This window comes from Peromyscus eremicus, chromosome 1, assembly GCF_949786415.1.
Source record: "Peromyscus eremicus chromosome 1, PerEre_H2_v1, whole genome shotgun sequence".
NCBI lineage: Eukaryota > Metazoa > Chordata > Mammalia > Rodentia > Cricetidae > Peromyscus > Peromyscus eremicus.
The window spans coordinates 67313752-67335491 of record NC_081416.1 but is presented as its reverse complement, the minus strand read 5'-3'; positions in this window follow the sequence as shown (position 1 = coordinate 67335491).

The following is a 21740-nucleotide window of genomic DNA, read 5'->3' as shown; positions in this document are numbered from 1 at the left end:
CTATCTGTCTGTCTATCTATCTACCTATCTATCTCTAGATCATATCTATCTATCTATCTATCTATCTATCTATCTATCTATCTATCTATCTATACCTATTTAGATATAGGACTGACCTATTTTGAGCAGATAGAGTAGAGCAGTCAACCCATAAGTGTCCATAACTTGGGCAGAGCCCTGGCAGCAGGCAAGGCATGGGGCAGTTTTTCCCAGTGGTTAGTGTTACCACAGTTCGGTGGAGTCCTCATGTCCCAACTATCTTCTTTGGAGACCTTAGGCTTCCTGGTAGGAGCTGGCATATCTATTACAGGAAGCTTTCTCATTAAACATTTTGAATGCCTTATTCAGTAGATCTCTGAAGAGTTTGAGGATCATCTATTAAGTATACGTGAATTTAGCCTTAACCTTGAAATACATAACTTGAATGTCTTAATTATCTTTTTTTTTTGGACAGGGTTTCTCTGTATAGATTTGGAGCCCATCCTGGAACTCACTCTGTAGCCCAGGCTGTCCTCGAATTCACAGATATCTGCCTGCCTCTGCCTCCTGAGTGCTGAGATTAAAGGCATGCACCACCACTGCCCAGCAATCTTAATTATCTTTATTAGTTTAAATTGATAGCTTTCATAAGACTAGGATTTTACAGCTTTATTCCTGTTAAGTTTGAGCTTTAAAAATTTGAGTTGGAGTTTTAATTGAATTACCTTTAGCATCAAAATAAAACTTTAAACCATAAATACAGTCCATAGAGAGACTGGGAACTTTTCTAATTCTTTATAGTGCACCATTATAGAATATCAGGGTATTTTTATTTTTTTTTACTTAATTTATCAAAATAGCTAAAGCTTATGAAGTGAGCAAACACAAAGAAGCTAGACAAATATTAGTGTGAACCTGAGTAGACCTTAAGAATTTATAAATCTTATTTATCAAATATACCTAGAAGCCTGGTGTTGAGCAGTTACCAAAGACGTAAGTGGTTACACATACATCCTTAAATTAGGTTCTGTTATCCTGAGTATACCTTTATAACCTTAGGAATTTTTTATTATAAAAAAAATCCATACCAATCCAAAATATTTTGGAGATCTGCTGCTGTCTCCTCAGTCTAAAAGGAGAAACAGAGAGCTCTGTAGGACTGAAAAGTTACACAGGTGTTGCCTTAGTTGGTTTAAACTATGTGGTCATAATAAGATGCATAAGTCATAGGATATGCCCCTTTAACCTTAGTAAAGATGGCTGCCAGTCATGTAGTTGCTTCCATTTTTGATGAGGTCATTAGTCAAGATGGAGAAGAGCTACATGGTTGCTATTTAAATATATCTATTTTCCTAAACAAAAAATGAATTTAAGTTATGTATACAATATATTCCAAACAAGAGCTGAATCTCATATACAGTATGTTGTAGCAAATTAAGACTACCAACATGTTGTGGAATATTAGTTTAAGATGTGTTACATTTGTTTATGCTGTGGAGTATTTGTTTAATGATGCAAAGATATGTTGCATTCTTTTATGTTGCACTTGATTAATTCTGTGTTACTTTGCCTGTCTAAAACACCTGATTGGTTTAATAAAGAGCTGAACAGCCAACAGCTAGGCAGGAGAAAGAAATAGGTGGTGCTGCCAGGCAGAGAGAATAAATAGGAGGAGAAATCTAGGGAAGAAGAGGGAGGAATGAGACAAGGAGGAGGGCGGACACCAGGGGCCAGCCACCTAGCCAGCTAAGGAGTAAGAAGGGAAGAAAGACATATAGAATTAAGAAAGGTAAAAAGCCAAGAGGCAGAACACAGAAGAAGAGAAACAAGTTAATTTAAGTAATAAAAGCTGGCTAGAAAAAAGCCAAGCTAAGGCAGGGCATTCATAAGTAAGAATAAGTCTCTATGTATTTATTTAAGAGATGGGTGGTGGGCCCCCAGAGAGAAAAAAAAACAACAATTACACCCACCATATAGATTTTTTAATTATAAGCCTTTAGTTACAAATTTAAAGCCAAATTTTATTACAGATTTTATAGATTTTTTTTAACCATACCCAATGAACTTACAAATCCTGAGACAGAGTTTACATCATAGTCTTGAGAGATCTTTTTGAGAGCAGGACACAGAAATTGTAGAGATGAAAGATTTGTAAGAATGGGAAGCAGAAGAAGTGCAGAGCAGAGCAGGTTAGGTATTAGAAATTTTGAGATCAATTATTTTTTTCAGTGGCAGTCATTATGATTCGTGAGAATTTGGAAATCAAGTGAGCCAATTCTTGGTCATTGATCTATAGTGAGCCCAAGCTGTTTGTAGTCCAAGGAGGAGAGAGAGAGGGTCATAGAATGAAACTCTGCTGGAGGAAATTTCTATAAGGTCCAAGAGGGAGTGAGAAAGAACACATTGTATCCCAGAGGGACCCCGGGTTTAGAGGAGCTTTGGGAGGGTGTCAGCCTGAGGGAGGAGAGGCCTAGGAGGGCTTAAAAGAAGAGACAGAGCAGGTAGCTCTGGAAAGGGAGAGGAAACTTTAGGAGGGAACTCAGAGAAGAAGCTGTAGACCACAGGTGGAAGCCAAGAGATAGCATAGCAGTGCTGTGGGATGTCTTTCTGTATGCTGTGAATGTGGTTTGCTCTCATTGGTTGATAAATAAAGCTGTTTGGCCAATAGTGAGGCAGAATAAGGTTAGGTGGTACATTCAAACTGAAGACGGAGATGAAGGGTGGAGTCAGGCAGACACTGCGAGCCATGACCAGGAAAAGCAAGATGTGAGAGAACAGGTAATGCCACGAAGCCAGGTGGCAAAACGTAGATTAATAGAAATGGGTTGAGTTAAGTTATACAGGCTAGTTAATAATGAGCCTGAGTCATAGGCCCAACAGTTTGTAATTAACATAAGCCTCTGTGTGTTTACTTAGGACCGAGCAGCCACGGGACCAGGTGGGACACTGGAAAACTTCTAGCTACATAGTGGGACTGCAGGTGGGATTGCATTTCCTAGTGGGAGGCAAGAGAAAGCTAGAGAGAAAGGGAGAGGGACCTGGTAAGTGTCTGTAGTAGAGATACCCAGGTGGCTGTAGCAGGCCAGAAACCAGAGATGCCCAGGCGGGTAGGTGGGTATAGAAGGCTCTAGGATCCAGAGTGATACTTATGGCATAGACAAGGAGAGGAATGGTTAGAGCCCAGACAGGGAGAAGTAGCTGAGAAGGCAGACTCTAGAATTTAGAGTCAAATTTGATGGATGGCAGAAGCCAGAAAAAACAAACGACTCATACATACCCTAGGAGAGTCAGACCAGCAGCTTGGTTTGGAAAGGATATGTTCTTTGGAAGGGAACTTATATGTGCCAATCCCAGGTTTCCGCAACAGATGAATGAATAAAAGGAATAAAAAAGGATATGACTACTTCTAGGTGTGGTGGAGGAGGTTTATTGTAGATAAAAGGGAAAGCATAGCCAGAGGCAGAGACATGTGGGAGAATCCAAAGTGAATATAACCCTGAGTCAGGCCATGTGAGGAGAGGGGAGAGCCAGGAGACCAGGAGAGTAAAGGGTAGACAAAAGGGTCAGGTAGCCAACATAGCTGGATTATATAGGGAAGGGCAGCTCAGGGAACAGAAAGAGCAGAGAAGACTTGGAGCAGAGGAAAGAAAAAGCTTGGATGTAGGGAAGCTCTTCCATTTTCCAAAACTCTCAGAGTAGTCGTAAAGGTCCCAAATAATATTGGGAACTAAGGGGCCATTAGGCAGCTGTTTGGAGATATCTAAGGGATACTGAGGCCAGATTTGACTGCATAGATGGATAAGTTTAGAGGCTCGTAAGTAGGCCACTAGGTGGAGGGGTCAGAGGTTCTTAAGAGGCATCCCAAGGGAGAGCCAGAAGGCATGGACAAAGCCATTCCCATGGATGAGAGAGAGGAAGGTCCTAAGTCTGTAGTAGAGGGCATCCTCAGGACTCAGGGGGACCAAGAGACCAGGATACTTGATGTGTTGTCATCACACTCAACAGGGCTTGGGGCACATAGCCCAAAGAGACTCGGTGCCTGGTACCAGACCTTTTGAGTGAAGCCAAAAGGCAAAAAAAAAAAAAAAAAAAGAGCTCAGGAACGAAGTCTCACCCAAGGGAAAGGGTTGGGAACAGGGTCAGTGAACAGGGCCAGCCACAGCTTTAAAGACTGTGGTTAGAGTACCTCTACCTCCAAGAGTACAAGAGTATTAGGGGGTGCCAGACACTCAATGGTCACTTCCTCGGACTTAGGGATGCGTGTAAACCAACTGAGAGGGATCACTTACCAATTGCCAGCAATGGAAAGAGGGTTGAGCAATCGGTGGACTGAAAGGTGAGTTGGTTGGTGGTGAAGAGGACTGGTAGGGTCCCAGCATGGCTCAGACCCTGAGGGGAGCACAAACATTGGGGGAGCCTATCTGAGCTATAGTTGGGAGCCCAGGGATGCCACAAAAAATCACACCATGCAACAGACCTCACACAAGAGATTTACTGGGTGGGGGGAAGCAAAATGGCTGCCTCTGAGTAGGAATGGAGGCAGCAATAAGGCAGGCCATGATGGCAGGCTTATAGGGGTAGGGGGTATGGAGCAAGTGCATAGTGACTGTGAAAACATGTCTCGTTGACTGTTAGTGATGGCCAGGCTGTCAGAGCTGAATCATTGAAGGTGGGAGAAACCTGGTACCAGAATGTGGGCAAGGGACTTTTGGCAGTTCTTAGTATGCCCAACAAAAACTCTGTGAAATTCAGGATGTGTTTTTCATGGTATATTCCATTAACCTGACAAAAATGTTGTTGGATGACTAGATTATAATATAATTTGCAATGCTGTTCCCCTCTTTACTTTACCCTCTCCAATCCTTCCCATATACCCCTCCTTGGTTCATGACCTCTATTGTCATTAATTATGTATAATTATTAATTATGATAAATAGTATACATATTATATATTATACATAATTATATATTTTTTACATATATAAGTACAACCTGCTCAATCTATATACTCTTACTTGTATGTGTACTTTCAAGGCTGACCATTTGGTATGGGATAGCTAACTGCTGTGCTCGTCCCTGGAGAAGACTATTTCTCCCACGCTCAACATTCTTCAGTTGCCTGTAGTTCTTTGTCTGGGGTTGAGGCCTCCTGGTCTTTCCCCTATCTGCTTAAGCATATCTATTGTTATAGTCCTTCTTCGGCTCATGTTTAGGCTGTCATGTTTCTAAGAGACACAACTTACAGCAACTCTGAATTTTGATTGGTTGTGTTTTTCTTCTTTGGTCTCTGTCTATCTCAAAGAGAAGTTTCCTCAATGTGGGATACAGCCTATAGTTTTCATTTAGGTAACCACTGGACTAGTGTTGAACTTTCATCCTGCTCTCAAGTGGCCCCAGCAAGAGGATAAATCATAAAATAAATAAAGACAGAATTATGGAAGATCCAAGACAAGAAATTTCTCAGGAGTAGAGGAGACTTCCAGAACATTCCTGGACAGGTAAGAGGTCTGCACTTCTGGCTGGGGAGATTCAAAGGGCTCAGATTACTGAGACAATTGAGACGGACATGAGGATGCTGGGAATAATCCAGGATTACTGGAAAGCTGAGTCAATATTTTATTGAAATCAGTATATTTTTAAACACAGTGCAACCTAAATGATCTTTGGAGAAGTCTCCTCAAATATCATTTGTTATGCTTTTCTGTGTTGTGTATAATGTGTAAGTTCAGCTCTAAGGGGAAAACAGTGAAATTGCTGTTTTCTGCTGACGAGGCCATTGACATCAGCCTGGCACAGAGAGATACACAGAGTGTGGAAACTGGAGAGCCTGCCAGGTACCAGGGGAACATCGAACCAACTCTTCTCCTTAAGAAGCCTTGAAGTGCAAGGTCTAAAAGCGAGATATGGGAAGGCCTCATTAATTCAGGTGTTTCTAGTCTCAGTTTGTGACCACTTGAATTTTATCTGGGTAATGAAAAATTTGCAAAGCAAATTAAGAATGTAAATAAGATTAGACAGGGAATGCTTAAGCTACTCAGGAGAACAAAGTGTTTTCCATGCATTCATTTGCATGCAGAATTGATAGGCTAATTAAAATACATCCTCATTATTAAAGTCACCTCCTGCATATTTAGCCTAATAAAGTAAGTTTACTTGAAAACAAGTAAATTTCATTTTTCACAAAATAGTGACTCTGGCATAAGTTAAAACATGTTGGCACTACCTACCCATTCAATATTAGAATTAATTTCCAAAGGACTCTAATGTTTTCTAGCTGATATTTTTATTATGCTTTCTTGAACAAATTTGCAACAAAGTGTTTGGGGCTTTGTTTTTAGGTCAGTTTTGTTACCTTTGGACTACTGTGACAGGCTTTTCCACTAACAGCCTTGGGGAATCTTTTGTTTTCTCTTCTCACTAAACACACACCTAAAGGTGGCTTATCTTATTAAAAAAAATCCATCAAAGTTTTCTCTCCAGTTTTTGCACTCCTTCATACCTTTGAGCAAAGCATAGCTTTCCGGTTGCTCCGCATCCTCACAAACACTTCTGTGACTTCAGGCTCAGGAAGCTGAAGTTACTCAGTTAGACACATGGTCTCATCACCCTCTGACCACTGGAGTCTGCATCCCTAAGTAACCAACGATGCTGCTGCTGCGTCTTTTCCTGTACCCGCCCACACTTCGGACACCTTTCTTGCTGCTGTCCAAACTTTTGTGCGTGTTTGTTTAGGTGGTGTATTTTTTTTAAATCCACTTGTAAAGATTTCCTCCCAATCTAAAGCTTGGCCTTTTATTTCATTAAAGTGACCTTTGGAGAGCAAGTCATTTAAATTTCAGTCCAAAGTAGTAAATTTTTTTTAACAGTAGGTTCTTTCTGCATTTTAGTTATTTATTGCCTAAGCAAAAGGTGTTAGAAATTCTTTAAAAATTTTGTGATTTCCAGCACTTGAGCCTATTGTCCTTACTTTTGCAATGTATTATGAGATATGCCCTCCTTTGCATATTATGCAATTACTCTGGCAGCATATGTTCAAAACATACTTTTCATTACTGATTGTTTTTGCATATTATCTGTGTGTTTATTTTTTAGCTCTCTCTTCTGTCCCTCCAGTTAATATGTCTGTCTGTATACTCTCAATACTGAATGAAAAAACAAAATAAAAGGAGAAGGACAGGCCTACCCCTAAAGCACGGGGAAGATTTTGATTGTAGTACCAGGGAGAAAGCAGGCAGAGGGAAGAGTCTAGACTTCAGTAGACTAAACCAGACCGTGAGAGGAGAGAGGGGGAAGCAAAAGAGGAGGCACCTACCAAGGGGAGCAGCCTGGGCCAAGAGGCCAAAAGGCTGGCGTAGCCAAAATGGTAGTTATATAGGGATCAGGCTGAGGGGAAGGGAAGTAGAAGCCCAGTCCCTCAGAGGAAGAGGTTTAGGGTGGGGGCCCAGAGTGAGGAATGCTGGGAGGAGGCACAGGTACTGAGTGATGCTGAGAGATACTGGGAGATGCTGGGAGGAGGCACAGGTACTGAGTGATGCTGAGAGATACTGGGAGATGCTGGGAGAGCTGGGAGGAGGCACAGGTACTGAGTGAGATCTGTCCTGGGCTTGAAACCTAAGAAATATCATTGTGTCAGTCACTGTAGTTTTAAAACAATTCTCGATATTGGAAATAGTAAGTCTGTCAATTTTGTTCATTTTTTACAAAGTCTGTTTTGGATATTCTTGGCATCCACTTGCTCAGTTTGTTTTAAGATGCTGCTTATGTTTTAGTTGGTAATACATGGCATTGTACTTATAGGTCAATTTGAGAAATATTGACAATTTGAGTCTTCTTGTCCATTAGCTTGGGATACTATTAATCCCACCGAAGAGAATAAAGACGATTACCCAGATTCTTTGGTTAAGTTACACAAGCTTTATTTTCTGTCAGACAGAGATATCTCCTTAAAGTGTGGTTTGAAAAAATAGCAGCAAACAGAGGAGACAGTGGGATTTATATAGCCCTCAAAACTGTTAGAGTAAGAGGTTTTCAAGGGTTGGAGATTTCCAGAGGAATTTTGGTTACATAGGAACATGACTGACCATTTCAAAATTATTTGGCAGAACATCTTATCAGGGTAGATGTCAGGGTATAGGGTGTGGAACATGTCAAATTCCAGAAAATGGGTCAAGACCTGGTCAAATCTAAGTTTTACAGAAAACAGGAATGAATTTATTTTGATCTTGTAGTAAGATGGCTTTTTATCTTAAGAGGGAGTCAGGCTCCTCCATTATTCCCCCCTTTTCTTGTGTGTCCCTTTCAAATCCTTCATAGGGAACAGTCATTTTTATCTGTTGTAGGGGCTGATAGCATTTTCTGTTTTGTAAGAGACAAAATTTGTATCATGCTTAGGGGCTCTCTGACTATGTCTGACTGATTAGAATAAGTTATTTTAAAGCCATTTTCTTTGTTCTACATAGAGCAGATTGAATGCCTTATTATATGTAGATTTTTTTAGCTAATTAATTTACCTGTTGATAGATCTTGATCTACTTGGTTTTAACAGTACCTTTTGACAATGAGAGCTCCTGACATGCCAATAAACATTATATACAGCCATTTTGTACTCCCTGCCAGGAAGTTTCCTTTGGATCAAACGTTCCAGCCTTTGTTGAGGATAAGGGGTGATATATTCTCTTCTACAACTGCTTCTCAGTTGAAATTAGGATGTTGTTGTTAGGGCCTAGGAAGGCTAGAATGTTATTTAAAGGCAGGGAGGGGATTCAGGCAATGGGACATTCATCAGAAGCATCTGGTTAACTGACCCAGCTGAAGAGACAGGGAACAATCATGTTAGCTAGACTGGTTCACATCAGTTTTTAGTAAGTCCACGGCTCATAACAATTTGGAGCAGTTTGTAGTCCACAACTGATTCCTGGATGGTGTCTACCAGCTGAGTGGAAATCTGCAGAGACAGATCTAGACTAGGGACAGAAGTTAAAGTTAAGGAACTTAAAGGAAAATTCTTATATTTGGAAAATCCCCCTCAGGCATAGGCAGGGAAGCTTATGTTGCTGATTGATATGACAGGAGTACTTATCTGGAGTCCATTTGACCTGTAGCAGGTGGATTCAATTTGTAATTTCCTGAAGTTTATATGAATCTTTAAGTTTACAAAAAGATAAAAGTTTTAGATAGATAAGCATTACCATTGTTTGTCATCTGTATTGAAATCTACATTGTAGGAAAAGCATCTAAAGGTGTCTGTAAAACAACTAGAGTAGATTTATGCCTTTGAGTCATGCAAAAGCTATGGCTTTGGATTAAAAAGCATGAATATTCTTTTCTCTACCCATATATAGATTATATGAGTATATAGATTAGATAGACAATTTTAGCATGATGAGAAGGACTTTTAAATCTATACTTAAAAAACAAGTAAAGAAAATTTCAAGTCTTTAGCTTGTGACTGATAATAGTAGTCAGTATTTTACCAGTTTATCAGAACTCCATTGATCAATGTTAAAACTCTGAACTTTTGAAACCTTATTATAAGAAAAGCAAAGAGGGGCAAGGAATTCTGAAACATTTTTTAAATTTTAAATCACTTTTAGACCCTTAAAAATTATTTGTTTTCATATCCCCAAATGTTTATAATTTGCATTTACACATTTTAAATTATTTTTAGACTTTTAAACATATAAACCACATTTTTTAAAATCCAATTATTTATCATTAGACACAAGTGGTTGATTACTGAGAACAGTCAATGCAAAGTAAGTTCTTTTAAATAAAGGGATAGTAAAAAGTTACATTTGGGATCCCCCAGTGACAGAGAAATGGATGAGATCTACAGGAGCAAACTGGGGATGAGGGCAGGTAATGGAGGGCAAGGGTGGGGGAGAAAGGGAGCTTAGGGGAGCAAGGGGTCCCAGCTGGATCAAGAACAGAGTGGGAAAACAGGGAAAGAGATATCATGATAAATGAAGACCCCATGGGAATGTAAGGAGGTAGAGTACTAGAGAGGTCCCCAGAAATCCACAAAGATACCTCCACTATGGACAGCTGGCAATGGTTGAGAGAATGCCTGAGCTGGCCTACTCTGGTGATTGGATGGCCGAACACCCTAACTATCATGATAGAACTCTCATCCAGTGACTGATGGAAGCAGATGCAGAGATCCACAGCCAAATCCCAGGTGGAGCTCCAGGAGTCCAATAGGCGAGAGAGAGGAGGGATTATATGAGCAAGAGATATCAAGACCATGATTGGAAAAAGCACCTGGACAAATAGCCAAACTAGCAGAAACACATGAGCTGTGAACCAGTAGCTGAGGAGCCCCCATGGAACTGGACCAGGCCCTCTGGATAAGTGAGACAGTTGATGAGCTTGAATTGTTTGGGAGGCCCCCGGACAGTGGGACCAGGACCTGTCCTTGGTGCATGAGCTGGCTTTTTGGAACCTGGGGCCTATGCTGGGACACTTTGCTCAGCCTTGGTGCAGGGAGGAGGGGACTGGACCTGACTCAATTGAATCTACCAGGCTGGGCTGACTCCCCAAGGGAGACCTTGCCTTGGAGGAGGTGGGAATGGGGAGTGAATTGGGGGGAGGGCTGGTAGATGGAAGGAGGGAGGATGGGGGAATCTGTGGCTGATATGTAAAATTAAATTAATTATAAAATAAAAAAAAGAAAAGGGAAAAAAAAAAGAAAACTGTTTATCCTTTAATGTGAAGACTGTTAGGAAGGCAAACCTGTCTCTGTGCTTGCCTTTTACATCAGAGGACCTAATAGCTCTAGAAAAACAAGTGCTGACTTTTTTTTATATGAAATCCATTAACCAGGCAGCTGTTGTTAAGTTGATAAAGCTGGCCCGTGGGGTCCCCTTTTTCACTGTAGTCCATTGGCCACCATTCCATAAGGACAAAGGGTCAGAAGTGACAACAGAGAGCCTCGGATGGCCTGTGAACGTGGTGGAAATAGCTGTCCAGGATGTGACTTCAGTGAGACAGCTCAACTTTTCTCCAGAGTACAGGGGACACATAGGATCGGGGTGGTAGCCGGGGCAAACCCTAATTTGCATTAGGTGGCATGCTCCTATCATATAGCTAGATTAGTGGCAGCATGGCCCTATGAAAATAGCTAGAACGTGTTACTTAATTACCACGTGGACAGCAGGAGAAAAGCGTTTGCAGAGAAGTGTGTCAAGGGTCATCCTTCAGATAAGCCAGGCACCCAGGCCTAGATACATTCTCCAGACAAGGCTAGGTAGAGAGCAGGAAAACCCCACTGGGGTTGGGGAGGGAGCAGCTAAGCTATGGTAGATTGAAACATCTGACCTGTGGGGCCTCCCAACATTAGCCATCAAAAACATCAGAGATCTGAGAAGGATAAATTACAGCAGGAAGTATAATCCAAATGGCCTCTATATCAATTAAAATGGCAGATTAATGTCCACCATTACCTGGACAGTTACCCTAGACTCCAGGGGCAGTTTCACTGGGGGCAGAGGTCAGTTTTCAACTGCCACACAGGACAACATTGCTTCTTTAGCTGCTGCACAGAATAATATAGGCCTTTAGCTGTCAAATCCAGAAGGTCTGAGAGATTTTCCTGTGGAGGAGGAACTTGAGAAAATTGGCCTACTTTGACTTAGGCAGGGTAGGTAGGACACAAAAGTGTCCATAGTTTGTGCAGGACCTTGGCATCAGGTGAGGCATTGGATCGTTTTGCCCAGTAGTTCTTGTCACTACAATCCAAGTCTGTATCTTCTTTGGAGACCTTAGGGTCACTGCTAGGAAATGGAATTTCTGTCTATCATGGGAAGCTTTTTCTCATTAAAGATTTTAAATGCCATATCCAGAAAATCTCTGAAAAGTTTTGAGGGGCATCTACTAAGAATACCTGATTTTTAAAAACTTATTTGTTTTTAGTTATTTGCTTTAGGCTTAACCTTGAAAACAGATGCAGGAGGCTAAGTAAAGCTTATTCCTGTAAATAAATTCCATTTGTATTTAACATGGTTATGGGCATAGTTTTGAATATATTAAAGAATTTTATCATTTATAAGATGACTGACTATTGCATGTCTTAATTTTTTTATAACAAGTTAATGGCTTTAATAAGATTAGGATTCAAATTTAGTTCTAAACTGATTAGCATTTTATTTTTCTTTTTCCATTTTTTTTTAGCATTTTTATTTTGACACTAGCCCTTAGAAATGTTGAACTTGTAGTAGGGCTTTTAGACTAGGTGTGCTATAGGCCTAGGAAAAGAAATTAACAGGAAACACAGTCACCATTGATGCCCCAACTCCATCCATCAAGTTAGAGCCAGTCCTTAGCTTTTGCATAATTGGCTACTAGCCAGCTGTAGAAGTAACCAACCATCTTACTAAATAAGAAACACAGAGCCAATACAGAGATAAAAGCCAAGAGGTCAGAGCAATAGCTAAGAGCTAAAAACCTTACCCTTCACTATCACGGTAGTCCTATCTCTCCAAAAGAGACCTACTTCCTGTGTTTCTGACTTATAAAGACTTTCTGTTCTGCCTTCTCATTGGTTGTAAACCCAACCACATGACCGCCTCATCACTGCCTGTCTATACAGACCTCCAGGTCTTCTATGGTTGGTATTGAGATTAAAGGCATGTGTCTCCAATGCTGGATGTATCCTTGAACACATAGAGATCTACCTAGCTCTGCCTACCAAGTGCTGGGATTAAAGGCGTGCACCACCACCGCCCAGCTTTTGCTATGGCTTGCTAAAAGCTCTGATCCCCGGGCAACTCTATTTATTAACATACAAATAAAATCACATTTCAGTACAAATAAAATATCACCATATTTCCCCTTTTCTATTTTAATAAAAAGAAAAAAGGAAAAAGGTTATGACTACCATAAGAAAAACTATATACAAAAGTATAATAGCTATATACAATATATACAAGTAATAAATACCTAAACAATGTCTAGTTCCATTTGTATTTGACAAACACAGAGAAAACAATTCCATTGTCTATCCTATTTTGGTAAGTCCAAAATGTACCTAATTTACTTTCTATCCTAACTAATCTTCAACTATAACTAACTAATCTTCAACTCCCTCGGAGACCCAAGAAGGAAATAATATTACCTAACAAAAATAAAACAGGAAGTGCATGCAAGCAACTTCCAAAAAAAAATGTGAGTTGACAGAAACAGCCAGCTTCCTGGACAGTCACCTGAGGTTTCTCCGAAGTGTTGGGGCATCATCTTCAGCCTATAGGCTTAGCGTATCTGACAGACTCATTTGTGAAGTAGGATGTACACAAGGTCACATTGGGTGAGAGCAGTCCCTGTACCAAAAACACCTGAATTCCACTAGTGTCCTGTCATGATTCAGGATTTTAAATTCTGGAAATTATTGATGTTTTTTTTAATTCAGCTGTCCATTCTTCTTGGCTATGTGTGTGTGTGGCTTCATCTCAGCATCCTGTTCTTCTCCAGCCAGCAACAGAAAAGTAGCCAGATAGTATGTATGTGTACTCATGAGGAAAACGGTTTGAAGAGTTCTTCCCACCCTGGCTTTTCTTGATTGGATATAATGGTACTTGTGATTTCATGGAATTTCATAGAAGCTTTTTCCTTCTTAAATGCTGGGTAGAAACCACCATGGCACTACGATGTGTGGCCACAGAGCTACTTAGGGCATCTAGTTTTCTTGAGAAAGTTCCATGTCTTTAAACACTCCCTCCATTTTACCTAAGTTAAGTTTACTGATCTAAAATGGTTCACAGTATTCCCACTTTATGTTGGGAAGTCGGTAAGAGCTGTAGAAATGTCCTCTCATTTCTGATAACGGTATTCTGCACCTTTTTCAATTTTTTTCCTTGCTCAATGTAAGTAGACACTCACTGAGCTTCCCAAGCAACTGACTTAGTTTTCTGTTATTGATCTCTGCTCTTGTATTTATTATTCTCTTTCCATTGATTATTCATGTTCATTTTCCTTATTTTAATTTGGAAGACAGGGCTAGCAATTTCAGCCACCCCCGTTTTCCAGTATTGAGTTCTGCATTCTGTGATATTAGTTATACTAAGTTGGTTTGACAGTGTTTTCAAGTCTTTCCATCTTCTACTGATTGTTACATCTAACTCATTCCATTGATTGCTGAGAGATAGCTGCTGAGTTCTCCAGCTGCAAATGTATACTTTTTTCATCCTTCTCTTAGTCCTGCTCGTGTTTAACTCTGCTAATTTCAATCTTAGTTATTAAGTTTGTATACTCTTAGAATTATTCTGCTTCCTAAATGCTGCTATTTAAAGCTAGCTGCAAACAGATCAAATTAGTTTCATGCAAATTAACAGCCACCCCCCCCCAAAGGATACCCAAAGATATGTAAAAGGAATACAGGGAAACAACCTCCAGTAATGCAAACTTCTTAACGACTAGCATCTAAGCAAACATTGCCTTACATGCGAAGACTAAAGAAAATGCAATCTATAAACTAAAAATAAAGACTCAATGAATGGCAACAAAGACAGAGTGATAGAGATGATGGAATCAGCAAACACAGATGCTAGTGTCTATTAAAACCATGCTCTAATCATTCAGAAGGTAAGGTGAACATGTACATGATGAGAATTGAAGAAAATGGGAAAAAATTAGACAAATAGAACAGAAAAAAGACCCAAACTAAATTTCGGCTATTAAGCAACAACAACAAACACATGGGTTGAAAGCTGCACTGAGTGAGATCACTGGCTTAGACGGCACTGGAGGAGAAAATAATGAATGTATAGACTTGAAGGTCAGTCAGGAAGCCAGGCTCCCCTTCGGCAGTCTACCCCCTAATCCATCACTCCAGCAGAGGGGATCTGTCCATCCAGCCCTCCTAGGAAGCCGCTCTCTGGGCTCCGGCACAGGGCTCTCCACAATTTCATTTGCCAATTAGTCTCTTTCTTTAATATTCATTTTTCTTTCTTAATTATGGGTGAGTGGGGTGCACATGTTAAGTGCAGGTGCCTTCCAAGTCCAGGAGAGGATGGATAACCTGGAGTGGAGTTACAGGCGGTTGTGAGCCACCCAAAGTTGGTGCTTGGAACTGAACTCTGGTCCTCTGGGAGAGCAATATGTCCATTTGGTCATTGAACCATCTCTAGCCCCCAGGTGAGCTTTCTAAAGTTTACAGTTTGTTTTTCAAAATATCATGCAAAGCAACAGCTTTCACAGAACATTTTCATATGCACATTGTCAATGGGCCTCCTGTCCTGCCCCCCACCCCCCCACCCCGCCCTGGCCCCAAATCAATGATTCCTCCTGATGACCTTTCTTGTTCCCAGTACCCCTTTCTGCTTTCATTACACGTGTATTCCAGTACCCTCTTTTCTCTACTGCCTTCATGTTCTGCTTTCTGGTTTTATGGCCTATACCCCCCATACACACACGTAAAAATTAAAAACTAGAACCTGCATTTCATCCATTTCCCTTCTTAGCAAGGTGGACAGATTGCTCATTTCAGAGCCACTGTGTCGGCACCTCTCTCAGGCCCCTTCAGTGATACTGATCACGTGCTTGCAAGAGTCAGGTACTATGGTTGCATTCTGCACTGTGTCCTAGGATCTCCTGACTGCCTGACTGGTGATTTCCAAATGCTCATACATCATGCTATAAAATCCTATGGGTTTTGACAGGTACATTATATCATGGCAAAGGCCCCATGATACAGAACAGCTCCACTCCCCTGAAAACAAAAACAAACAACAACAACCCTCTCGTTTTCATTCACATTCTGTTCCAGTCTCCTCAGTAAACCACTGGTCCTTTTTATTATTGCCATATTTCTCATCTTAGACACTGTCCTATAATCTAAACCACTATTAGCCTTTGTGGACTGGCTTCTTTCACTAAGTAAAATACATTGTAAGATGCAAACGTGGCAGCGAGGTCCTGTTATCCCAGCACTCAGAAGGAGGAGACTGTGAGTCTGAAGCCAGCCTGAGCTACAGTGTGAGACAGTCTCAAAGCAGCAAAAAGGAAGAGAAATGATGCTGGGAAGACTCTGTTTTCTGGTCTACACGCTAGATAGACAGTGGTGCTGTTTTGTGAGATTGTAAGTTCAAAACCAGCCTGATGTACAGTGTAAGACTGTCTCAAAACCATGAAAGGAAGACAAAAATGGAAAAAAAAAATGCAAGGAAGAGGAAGGGAGGGAGGGAGGGAAGAAGGGAGAGAGGGAGGGAGGGAGGGAGGGAGGGAGGGAGGGAAGAAAAGGTATCCCTTTTTCAGAGTCCTCGTAGGGGTTGAAGAGGTGGCTCAGGGGTTAAGAGTGCTTGCTGCCCACACGGGATGGCTCACAACAACTTGCCCATGCATGTACAAATGAGAACACTCACGTACACACGTGGACACACACACAAACACAGAAAATATTTTTTTAAAGAGTCGTCCACCTCATTCTGCTGTTTGTAATCTCATTTGTTTTTCTTTGTATCTTAAAAATACTAAGTAATGGTTCTTAGCTGAGAAAACCACACCATTCTTCACTACCTACACAGAGCAGACAGCAAAGAGCCTTTCCACATCACGGTGAACACAGAGTTCCTTTCCCTGGGTTCCCTTTCCCACACTCAGCTGGGAGTCCTTCAGGTCCCCCTGTTCTTTTTCAAAGCCCCTTGCAGCCACCGTCCCACTGAATGAGAGGCTCTCCAACCGTCCTTCCTTCTCCCTCCCAACCATTCTCTAGGCAACAGTCCAAGGCATAAATTAGATGACGTTAAACCCTTGATCAATATCCTCTGAGATCTTCCTAATTGCTTGAAATAAAATTTGAGCAAGCTAATACAGTTTTAGGCTCTCTCAAGCCTTGATCCATCTGCACTCAGGGCTGCCTCCTTCCCTCTCGCCCGCAAACTCCTGATGAGGTGACTATTTATTTACCGGAGAAACCTGCTCGGAGGCTTCCACACAGGCTGCTCCTTGCAGGGTGCTCCTTTCCCACTGCTGTATGTTGGCTCTTCACTGCTCCCCAGATCTCATGGGGCATCCCCCCCCCCCCGGACTTCTTTTTGCTTTTAGTCTTCTCACAAATCACATATGTGTGTGTAAATGTATACATATATGTATACATATACATGTATCTGTGTATCTGTGTAAGTATGTGTTGTACACACGCTCACACACATACGCGCGCACGTGCACGCACGCGCACGCACGCGCACGCACGCACGCACGCACGCGCGCGCACGCACGCACGCACGCACGCACGCGCAGTTGTCTTCCCCACTGTCTGTGAGAGTTGCTTAGCCAGTCCAGCTCAATTCTGTTTCCATAGACCCTCAGCATCAAGAACTGTTACAGACACTGAAGAACTATAGTTTGAACAAACAGAAGGATGAGCTACAGAAGCAGAAAAGGCCTGGGTCAGCTCCGCCAGCTCTGAGTTCTCAACCGTTTTCACAGTGTTACTGAGCAAATTTTGAAGCACCCATACACATTGACGTTTCTTATATTGATTGTAATAATACTGTTTATCTGAAAAGGACAGATGGAAAAATAAACATAATGCAGATATCCTAACTACTGTACCGAAATTCAAGTGTGCCGACACAGGGCATCTTTCTAGTAATTTATCTTTTAATGGCGAATGATGATGTAAGCTTTAATTTTGACTTCTAAGGCTTTATTTAACTTATTCATCTTATTTATTATCTGTTCCTAACATTTATAAATGTTTCCTAAATTATGATACAAAGAATGATGAAGAGAGGAAGAAGGAGAGAGAGAAAGAAAAGTAAGGGGTGCTTACCAAAATCATTGGTAATTTCTTTAATGTATTTTTATTTGCATTAATATGGTTTATAAATTTTCCCTTGTAAATAACACCATTTGTCAATATTAAATTGCCCTTTCTCCTACTTAATGGATTTTGCAGCATTTTAGATGAATCTGGCCACCCCTTCCTTTAATGGCACATACATTTCCCCACCCTTAGGTTTTTAGCAACTCACTGCTGTTTATAGGTTGTGCCTTGAGGCAGCATGCCGCAGGGTTTTCTTACGTGAAGCCCCAAGCTGGGAGATACACACTGCAAGGTCTCAGGCAGACGTCATGGGGGGATTAGAGCTACACCAGCTCCTTATTCTACTCTTGAAGATCTTTCCTCTTCATAGGCACCAGAGGACCCAGGAGTCCTCACTCTCACTGAACCCAGCTTGGGGGAACATCCAAGGGCTCACGGAACACTGGCGTTGCTCACAGATCTCACCCTTTGACATGACTGATAAGATCCACTTTTGTCTCTCTCATCTTGCCTTACACACAGCTTCACTTTATGCCTGTTGGCTTTGTTTTCTTTTACCACATGGGCTGTGTAATTAATTTTTTTTTCTGTCTGCTGTTTTTAAGTCCCACTGGAGTATGCCCTGAAGCATTTTAAAACTTGCACATCTTTAATTATAAAGTCAAGAAGGAGTTTATTTCTTCTCCTTCCTTATTGTCCCAGATATGTGAAGAATCGGGCATATTCTTGGTTTAAGATCACTATTTTTATCAACATAGGAACTTTTTACAGTCTCACTCCCTGCTCAAGAACATCTACCTGTCTTTGCAACCCGCTGCACACCATCATTCTGCTTGTGCCCAGGGGGCGCTGTCTTGCTTAGTTAGCTTACCCTACACACTGTAACTACCTCCCGACACGGAGGAGAATTCAATGAAATCACAGATGTCTAATTGGATGTTGTCTACATGTGGATCTGCCCCCCCCGCCCCGTGTGTGTGTGTGTGTGTGTGTGTGTGTGTGTGTGTGTGTGCGCGCGCGTTCGCATGTGTTCATATGTGCAGGTGTGTGTAGAGGCTAGAAGCTCACTTTCCACTTTTTTGAGATGGAGCAGCATTTCTCAACCTGTGCATCTCAACCATTTGGGAGTTGAAGGACCCTTTCACAGGGGTCACGAAAGATCATCAGAAATACCATATTATGATTCATAAAGGTAGCAAAATTACAGTTATGAAGTAACAACAAAATAATTTCATGGTTGGGGTCACCACAACATAAGGAAGTATTAAAGGGTCACAGCATTGGAAGGTTGAGAACCACTGAGATAGTCTACCCTGAACTTGATGTGCACCAATTCACCTATACTGCCTGTCCAGTGAGGCCCACGTATGCTTCTGTCTCTGCACTAGGATTACAGGCACTTGCCTCCACTCCCAGCTTTTTCCTGGGTGTTGAGATCTGAACTTAGCCCCTCATGCATGCTTGCACAGATAGATAGAAACCATGTTCTCTGCTAAGCATCACTACAGTGCCCCAGCCAGTGCATTAATTCTAACAAGGATCCCTTGGTCCTTCGGTATTCAACACATCATTTACACATGGTCAGAATTTGACTGGGTGTAAAATCAGTCCTTAGTCCCCTATACACACTTTCCCTTGAGAATCCATGAGATGTCACACTCTCTTTTCTGGCCTGTGGCTTTTCAATGGAGTCTGAGGTCCGCTGGGGTTTCTGTCCTTCTTGGCAACATCTTGTCTATGTAGATGATTTTAGGATTTTTAAAAACTTAATATCCTCTTTAAAAGTCTAAACCAGGTGCAGTGGCATTCCCTCTCATCTCAGGACTCCAGAGACAGGGGCAGGGAAGACTGTGAGTTTGAGGCCAAGCTTGGGCTACACAGCAAAACCCTGTCCCAAAGGAGAAGAACTGTGATTGTTTCCCTATCATTTCATTTGAAACATGGCAGGCATTTCCCACTTACAAATACTTGGATTATTTTTGCTGTGCTTCTCCCAGTGTGCTTGCCTTTAACCAGAATTCTTTTCCAAACATGTCTCTCCCTCATTAGATACGTTTCTAACCCGTAGAGCTGTTCCCTTCCTGCTCACCACACATAGAGTTCTTCAATTGAACAGCTAGTACAGAACCTCTAGTCAGATGCCCAGGGTTGACCCCACTCTCCCCAACAGCACAGAAGCAGCCCAGCCCACACCGCTTCAAGCCTGCCATTCCCAATTACAAAGAACAAGAAGGACAGTCCCTTGTTAGCAGGAGACTGAGAATGGATTATGGAGGATGGATCGAAGCTCCTGCACAGACTTTGAAAGACAACTACCTTCTTTGTACATGTTAAGCTGCTTTCTAATTTTAAAAATTCTGTTTACATATTTGGAAAGAAAATAACTTCTCAAGAACCACAGCAGTAGCATTAAAAATGTCTCCTCTATTCACATGTATCTCAAGGGACCAAAGTGCTGTGTGATGACTGTGGAGGCCCATCACTCATTTGAAAATACTTTCGTAGCTTGACTCTAACGTCTACTCTTCCCTGAATTGCTGTTGCTTCTCCCTCTTTTTGTCCAAATAGACACTTATAAATGGAGAATGATTGCTCACCTCATTCTTTACAGTAAAAGAATATCTGAATTGAAATGTTTTAATGTTGTTGTTTTTTTCTGAAACCACGGGCTCTAGAGTTCTCTTCTGTCTCCATGTACAGTCACAAGCAGCGTTAATGCCTACATTTCCAAACACTTGTGCCTGTTTCAAATCAGGTTTGAACTTGATGTACATAATTATTAAAGGGAAAGGCATGATGTTGTTGGAAAAGTGTGTCCCAATTAAATCATGGCTGCTTTATCAAATTGCTTCAGATGTGAGTGACTTGAAATGAGAAGAAGACAGAAACTGGGTCAAGTTTTTATCCTCATGGGCACCAAGGGCACTTCTGTGAGGATCTACTGATCCTAAACAGTGCTAAAATTCAAGCAATAACTAATTAGTTATATGCTATAAATCACAGTGGATCAGCATAAAACACACTTTTAATCACAAATCAGTAATCATGTGCTTTAGATTTGCTCAGTTTTGTTGAAAATAAAGAAAACATTTGGGTGATCATAATTTGCCAAAAGATTGACTACTTCCTGAAGACTTGGAGAATACAGCCAAAATATGTAATAAAAACCTAGTCACTCCTGAACATCCTTTCTATCCCTTTGCTGAGAGGCAGCTTGCTTAACAAGATAAATCCAGAAGACGGGGAAAATTAAAACTCATTAATATGCCTTTGCCAGGATAACATTTTGGATAAAACATTACATTTCCTTCCCCATGTGTAAAGTATCCATAATCAAATGCAAGCTGCTGATTAAGCTCATTAAATTTTATAGATGCAGCCCTCCACTCAGCCTAAGCAGCAAAGTCAACCCTTGCTGTCAAATAACTCGGCCAACTCAGGTTTACTTCCCATCATAAATAACTTGCTTTGTGGGTTAGATCGGTAGGATATTTCACACTTATTTGTTTCCTTAGGCTGTCACAGCCAGGAGTCACAACTGGGTGGTTCTGAATGTATTGTTTACCCATGTTTTTATTACATCACTAATTAATTGTGTCTGTGCTGCATGTGTACATGCCATGACACTTGGAGACCAGGAGATAACCTGTGGGACTGGGTTCTTTCTTTCCATCACGTGGGTCCAGGGAATTGAACTCTGGTCATCAGTCTCATTGCTGAGTGTCTTTACCCACTTAGCCAGCAACCTCCCCCATTATTGTTTAAAGCAATCGAATTTATTGTTATTAGTTTTGGAGTCAGCACACTTGTGGGTATGGGCCAGGCTCCTTCTAGGCTCTGTAATGTATCTTTGGCTCTTCCCAGCTTTGAGTGGTTGGCCGGAGGTCCTTGGAATTCCATAGCATTCACCTGCACAGCTAGTGTCTGTCCTCACAGTGCTGTCCTAGGCTCCCCCTTGTTGTCCTGGAATTAGCTCCGTAGATCAGACTGGCCTCAAACTCAC